Source organism: Paramisgurnus dabryanus, chromosome 8, assembly GCF_030506205.2.
Source record: "Paramisgurnus dabryanus chromosome 8, PD_genome_1.1, whole genome shotgun sequence".
Classification (NCBI taxonomy): Eukaryota; Metazoa; Chordata; class Actinopteri; order Cypriniformes; family Cobitidae; genus Paramisgurnus; species Paramisgurnus dabryanus.
Genome location: NC_133344.1, coordinates 32,730,340 through 32,737,704, shown reverse-complemented (window position 1 = coordinate 32,737,704; position 7,365 = coordinate 32,730,340). Strand labels below are relative to the sequence as shown.

The 7,365-nt window shown below is 38.1% G+C and overlaps 1 protein-coding gene across 2 annotated transcripts in view; it reads left to right on the top strand.

Annotated features, from left to right (window-relative positions):
• The first annotated feature begins 2,354 nt into the window (after nt 1–2,354).
• Nucleotides 2,355–7,365, top strand: part of npas1 (neuronal PAS domain protein 1) — a 49,135-nt gene continuing 44,124 nt past the window's right edge. Inside the window, exon 1 of one of the 2 annotated variants that reach the window (XM_065281578.1) lies at nt 2,355–2,732. The gene's annotated coding sequence lies outside the window, so the exon portion shown is untranslated. Of the gene's footprint in view, nt 2,733–3,337; nt 3,453–7,365 lie in introns of those variants that run through there. The other variant, XM_065281579.1, reaches the window with a different exon arrangement.

Below are 7,365 nucleotides of genomic sequence, written 5' to 3'. Positions count from 1 at the left end.
GGCGCACCCAGGAGCGGTTCACAGCCGAGGAGACCGGCATTCTTGTAAGAGCAGTCAAAGGCAGAGAAGTTGTTTTGTATGGGGATAGGAGAAATCCACCAAAATCAGCGTCGGTTAAACAGGCGTGGGAGGAAATAGCCGCAATTGTCTCATCAGCTGGCATCCCCAGGACGTTGCACCGCAAGCGCTACAATGATATCAGGAGACGGAGGAATCCCAAGCTCGCCAGCATAAATCAGTCACGCCGTGTAACGGGAGGTGGATCTGCCTCTACACAGGACCTGACGCCAGCAGAGGACATCGCTGTGTCCACCCTCACCGCTGAAAGCCAAGAAACGCAAGCAGTCCAACCCCAAAGTACACTTACAAATCAAGTTCACATACATTAAGGTTTCTTATGAAAACATTTTAATTATTATTTACATAAAATAAGCGTAATACAGCCACACAACAAACTTATGAAAATATTTTAATCGTTATTTGCATGATCATTTTTTAACGCAGCCACACAATAAATAAAAACTATCACCACAATGCTCACCACTATGATTCCCCTTATCTCATGTGTTAATATTTTTTATTGTAACAATTTATGATTTGCAAAAATAACTGTTGCATCTGTGTAGATTAGATAAGCAAAGTGTGTGCGCGTTGTGCACGCTATACATTATGGTCAAGTATGCGCCCTTAAAATAGCATAATGAACAACGTGCCACTGAGTTTAGACTAGTTTTTATCTGGTCAGTGGCACAATTGTTTTTTGAAACTGGAAAATAGCATCAGGGATGGTTTACGCCGGAACAAGCCTCCTTTTTTGCGCTGAACCGCCCAGGGAGCACAAGTTCATTCCCTAGTTTGCCGACGTGCGTCTGTGGAGGGAAAAACCCGCTGTGCGCCGGTGCAAAATACGAATGATACATGCGTCACTGACAAAGTCAATTGCGCTGGGTGCAAGATAGGGCCCACTGACTCAATGACAAATTTTAGACTTTTATGTTAGGTCTTCTCCACTACTTCTCCACTACTGTGCCAAAGTTTTAGGTCACCATCACCAGCTTTGTTGTTTTAGCAAAGTTTTAATGTCCATCCGTATTTATTTTCCACTCTTTTTTAAGATACAAACAGAAAATACAGGAAATACTTAGACAAAATTAAAAACAAAACAATTTTCAGAACTAAATGTCTTTTTCAGGCATCAGTCAGTATTTAGTGTGACCTCTCTTGGCACGAAACACATCTTGAGCTTTTTTGAGGAGACTGAAGTTCTGAAATTAGGATTTAATTTAATTTAGGATTAAGAGATCCTGCAGAGATTGGTCAAGTGGAGTTTACCCTAGATACTTGACACTTTAGCTTATACTTTTATGCAGTTTTTAATACTACACACACATTTCCTGTTTTTTTGTTGTATTCTAATAAAGAGACTGAGAAATAACTATATATGATCACTATACGATTGCAATAACAACAAATCTAATGGTAGCTTGGTGGCCTAAGTCTTTTTCACAGTACTGTATTTACTTTACATGTCTTTGTTGAGTAAAGAAAATGCTGTAAATTTTCTTCATTATTGAACCTTATGCTACAAACAAGCAGAAACGGTCTGGCCAATGAAAGTATGGCCAATAGTACGAAAAAATAACAAAATGCGAAAATACAAGGTTTCCGCCAAACAGTGGTGATATTTAAAGCAACAAAACATAAGCAATGTAAAGGTCAGGTGTTCGATTACTAGGAAACACACATACTGATATAAACATACATACAGCATAAATGCACTGTAAGTCACTTTGGACGAAATCGTCTGCCAAATGCAAAGAGTATAAATACATCTAAAAGAAAAATTTTAAAAAGAGAAAGAGCGTACTTTTAGTTACGGGCCTATTCTTTAAAAAACAAGTCTTGCACGAGCACTTGCATTTCTACAAAACAAAACAAAAAGACTGAGATTATGATTCGTTATTTGCACTATGTGAAGGAATTTTAGCCAAATGTTAGCCATAAGCCCCCCCCCCCCCCCAATACTCTGTGTGCTAATCAGCATTTGAAAGGCAGCTTTGACAGTGAGAAAGAAATTGAGGGGCAGTGGGGAGGAGGGAGTGTAAACGAGAAAGAAACGAGAAAGCGAGAGAGGGAGATTGAGTGAGAGAGACAGAGAGAAAGAGAGAGAGACTGAGGCTGTACAAGCATTTCTTTTATATTTACTAGCAATTGAGTAGAGAGAGAGAAAGAGAGAGAGAGAGGGTGAAGGGACAACCGGTGCGTGCAGCTCTCCCAAGAGGAAATGAAAAGAATAGAAGCTCTACCAGGAAAGAGAGAGAGATCCAAATAGGGAAGCATGCCAGATGAGGAAACAGGCTCGCATCCTCCAGCTCAAGTCATATCTGAGACGATCCCGAGCCGGATGGTGGGAAAGTGAGAGAGGTGGAGAGCGAGAGTGTGGTCACTGCCGCCGTCCGCCCACAAACACAAGCTCACTCTCTCACACTCCAGCAGCAGCTGTGTGTTGTGTGTGTCCGCCCGCTCTTTTGTGCCGGCAGTTGGGATTTGTTCTTGGCCCCGTCTGACCCCCCTGTCACCCCCTGAGTGTGAGTGTGTGTGTGTGAGGGAGCCCGACGGGTCTCGGACCCTAGAATTGAGTGGAGGGGAGGGTCAGGGTTCGGGTATCCGGAGACATCTGAGGAAGAGGAGGAGGAGAGCATCTGACGCTCAGCGCTGGACATGCACATCAGGTGAGTCGCTTTACCGGGAAACTTGTTTACTTGCACATGTATGAACCACACGTATTACTGCTCATTTTCACCGACTTAATGTGCATTCTGTTTGTACATTTTTTATTTATCTGTTTGTGTTTCTTAGGAATCGAACCCATGATAATAAATGCAACACTTTGCCAAATTATAGGAACACAGTATCATTTCAGTGTCATTTTGGTAGCACTTTGATATTTAGAGTGTATTTACCCAATAAAATACTTGTAAATCAATGTACTTAATATTGGTTAGGGTTAGGTTAAGGGTTAGGTTCAGGGCTGGTACCTAGTAATTACAAAGTACTACCGTCATATAATTTCAGATTTAAAGCTGATTTTTCCTGCACTAGTAGGGTCCCCATAAACTTGTTGATGCTCGGTGGTATCCTGGGAAAGTTTTTGGGAAAAGTGTCGTAGACTGTGAAGCGGTGAAGTGCACTTGTCCTTATCCGTCAATGACGGTGGTATTGAAGCGGAGGGGGGAACCGGTGGGGTTAATTGTGCGGACCGCCTCGCTCGCTCTTAAACATCATCTCTCACTTCATTAGTGGATTTTACAAGATTAAAGCTTTTTGCATTGACAGCGTGTTCTGTGGGAGAGGGTGAATGGTGGCTGGGAGACGGCAGCGCTCTGTTATCTGATGTCTTTGGATTTAACTGGCTCTTTTAAATGACTGCGTTTGTATTAGAATTTAAAAGGGTGGGTAAATATTAACCTTTTTTTCTCATGATGAAATTTGGGATTTGCATGGTATTATAGGAGGAACTAAATTTTGTTGTAATAATGTTACTTCAACAGAACTGCACTTCAGTTTTTGGCTGTCAACTTTGTGTGAGAAACACTTGTGAATAGAGTAAGCAGACTCAAAATGAAAGGCTGGCAATGTTGTTACAGTATTAGGGATGGACCAATACAAAATTAAAGTGTCAATATCGATATTAGAATGACATCTGGCAATATTGATAGATAGCGAAAGGTTTGCTTTTTACTTCTTGTTTCAAATGATCATGTTGTGAAATCTTAGAAGTGGAGAGCGTACAAACTGCAATGTCACCCAGTTCAAAATAATCAAACAACATGAGTTCTGATGCGTTTTTCTGACTCATGTTTTTAAACAATCAGCCAATTTCTAATAGTAGAAAAAATGTGTGCATTTCTTGTTATTATGCTTATTGTTTTAATAATAATGATTAAATTGTTTGCTCACACATCTTTTTTATTGCTTATATGCATATTAATCTTTAAATACCTTTAATAATGGCACAAATATATAGATTATACTTTATTATGGTATTCCCATTAAACATATTTCATCTTAATATTTATGATAATTTTAGCAATAACAGTAAAACAGTGCATTTACATACAAAATGTAACCAAAATATACATTAATAATGTGTATCTTCCTTTTCTAAATCCTATTCTATACTACACAAAATTGGTGGTGGTCTTGCTGCTATGTCGTATTATTTTAAGATCATGGAAATGGGAAAATGGGCTCTTTTTCCATAACACATACTGTAAGTAGAAAACTTGTTCAGGACACTTAGTTTTAGGATAGCAGAGATGATCACATTGTGAAGGTGGATGAATGGATCTTTGGGAGACTGTACTGTTTTAATGGGAAACTACTTGTTGCTTAATATTTTCGGCTTTTTTGAAAAGGTGTAATAAGCTATTAAGAAATAATTTGTTGTCTATTACCGTCTACTACAGTTGGTTACATTTACGCATTTGTCAGACACTTCTATCCAAAGCGACTTACAGTGCATTACAAGGTATAGATTTTTTATCAGTATGTGTGTTCCCTGGGTTCGAACCCGTGACCCATGCACGACTAACGCCAAGCTTTAGCTATCCAAGAGCATTGTTATGGCCAAAGCTCTGGTTGGTCAGTACTCACTAATGCTACATTATTAAATTATCAAAGTAACCTTCAACATCACAGCTGCCTGCCATCCTGTTAGTAAAGCAATCACATCTATAAGAGATCAGAAGAGGGACGTGAATTGAGCATTGATAGTTATGCAGGTATGTACGGTGAAGCTATAGGACCATAAAAAGAGCAGACGCACATACACTCAGAGTGGGACAGACAGGTCCGGTGACAGACAGTGTCAGTGGTGTGTCAGTGAGAAGCTGTTGGTGTCACACTTGGTTGACCTGATCTGTGGTCAGGCTGTCCACTGCAACCCGTTGTGACTCCTTACATAACCAATCCCTGCCACTCATACCCGACTCTTCAGGGACACACGCAGATATTTATATACTCAACACACACACACATCGATATGCCTTTATGAACACGCACACACAAACAAACAAGAGCTCCTGTCAATATAGCGACCCCTTCAACTTTCTCCAGGCAGAGAGATGTGATCTTATTAAAAGCTTTTGACCTATTGCTTAAAATGTCATTCCAGCCAATGTCCTAATTCAATCATACTGTATGTGGTCATATTTATTTTCTATTAAAGCCACATATTTTCCTGTGAAAAATAGGAAAATTAATTAAGCACCCCTTTAATTAAGCACCTACATCAATTTACCGTAATGTTTAAGTTTTGAATTTTTGTAATTCCTATTGATTCCTACAATGGTGATTTACTGTACATATTATATTATTTTTTTTACATATTATTTACAGAAATACTACTGTAAAAAAGCACAATGTTTTTATTATTTAAATCAGCAACATTCAAACATTCAATTTTGCCACTGTGCACTATTAGTGTTACTGTAAAAATACTATAAATACTAATTTTAACATTACGTATACTACATTTCTCTGCTTTACTCGATCTAGGAATCAGGAATGCATTTGTTTTGTATTATAGCAGGCTGCTTACAGTTAGAGGGGGTGAATGTCCTCAATATTTCAACAATGATAAAAATCTAATTAGTGCTCAATTACAATTACATACTGTATTTACATTTACATATTCAGATTTGTTTTACGACCCACACATTTTGAGAAATTCTGAATTCATACAGTATTTATGCATCTGTAAAAAAATATAACCATCATATAGTCCATAACCTTGGTCAACGTATCATTTTTGTCACAGGTATATTCGATGCTACAGGGACATTTAGATGCAATGATGTGGTTGTGTAGTGGACAGACCCTGGGCTTTTCTCTGACATCATGTGTATAAATGTGTGTGGTTATTTGACCCTGTGTGTGTGTGTGTGTGTTTGAAAATCTTTGCCCTGCCTGAGGGAGAAATACTGTGTGGTTTTGTGTATTTTTAAGCAGCATTCGGTTCAGATTTTCTGAAATACTACATAATGGAATCGTTCATAAAACTTAACAAGTTAAACATTTAAATGCAAGCTGCTTGTAACTGCAACAGTGCTGAATTGTATTCGAAAATGTCTCATGCAGAAGTCAAAACATTTCTAAACATGCTCTCTTGAATATTTTTATAGCTTGTTCCTCAAATGATTTGGAAAAACCTTTCACTTTGAACATTTTGAACATTTGGTCACCAGTGTTGGGGGTAACGCATTACAAGTAACGTGCATTACGTAATAATATTACTTTTCTGAAGTAACATGTAAAGTAACGCATTACTTTTTAAATGTACACATTAAAGCAACACCAAAGAGGTTTTTTTTACCTTAAAATAACGTTTCCAAAAAAGTTTCAGTCGTTCATCCACACGAAACAGGGTGAACGGCACTTTCACATTCGCTTTGCAGCCCTCTATCGGCCAAAACCGCACTAAAGAACGTGGTCCTGAAGTTTGAGTGAAAACTACAAAAACTTGCTTTACAGCAGACTCAGAGCCAGCTTTGCTGCAGTAGGCTAAATTATTAATGACAGTGGTAATGGACAATTCCGCTTCCAACCTGTAGGGGGAGCAAAGAGCAAAAACTCTTTAGTGTTGCTTTAATATTTGAGTTACTTTAAAAAAAGTAATGCAAGTTACTTTTTTAGTTTAATTAATTCGATAAACAAGTATGTACTGATTTAAACTGAACGTATAGTTACATTATGCACACATATGCGTATTGCGTATACGCCTGTGTGGGAACAGTTTTTGTCAAAAGCTGAAATGGTAGGCCAGCGCTCAACATTTTTGTGATGAAATATGCAATTTCTGAATGCAAAACTTTTCAGTCATAAAAAACACCTGCAAGGCCTTAGAGATCAAGGTTCAGCCAAGAAAAAGTAACGCAAAAGTAACTAAAAATTAATCTAAGCATTACTTTCCATGAAAAGTAACTAAGTAACGCAATTAGTTACTTTTCTTGGGAGTAACTTAATATTGTAATGCATTACTTTTAAAAGTAACTTTCCCCAACACTGTTGGTCACACTGTTGACGTCTTTTGCGCTGAGCTATGCAGGAGTTTTAAAACTTTAGAGCAGACATTGAGGGGTTATTAAAGACTTTTTTTAGGAATGAGCTTTACTATATGCTCTCTATGTTTCATTGCTGTTCAGAAGATCTTACTTGTAATTTTTCTTTTCTGTGGGTAAGCATAAGTATGTATTTTATGCTGATCTGGACTCGGTCTTACTTTGCATTTACAATCTTTATATAAATTCCCACGGATTACCAGTGAATGTATTTGCAATGTCTTCAATATGTTTGTTTTTAGTC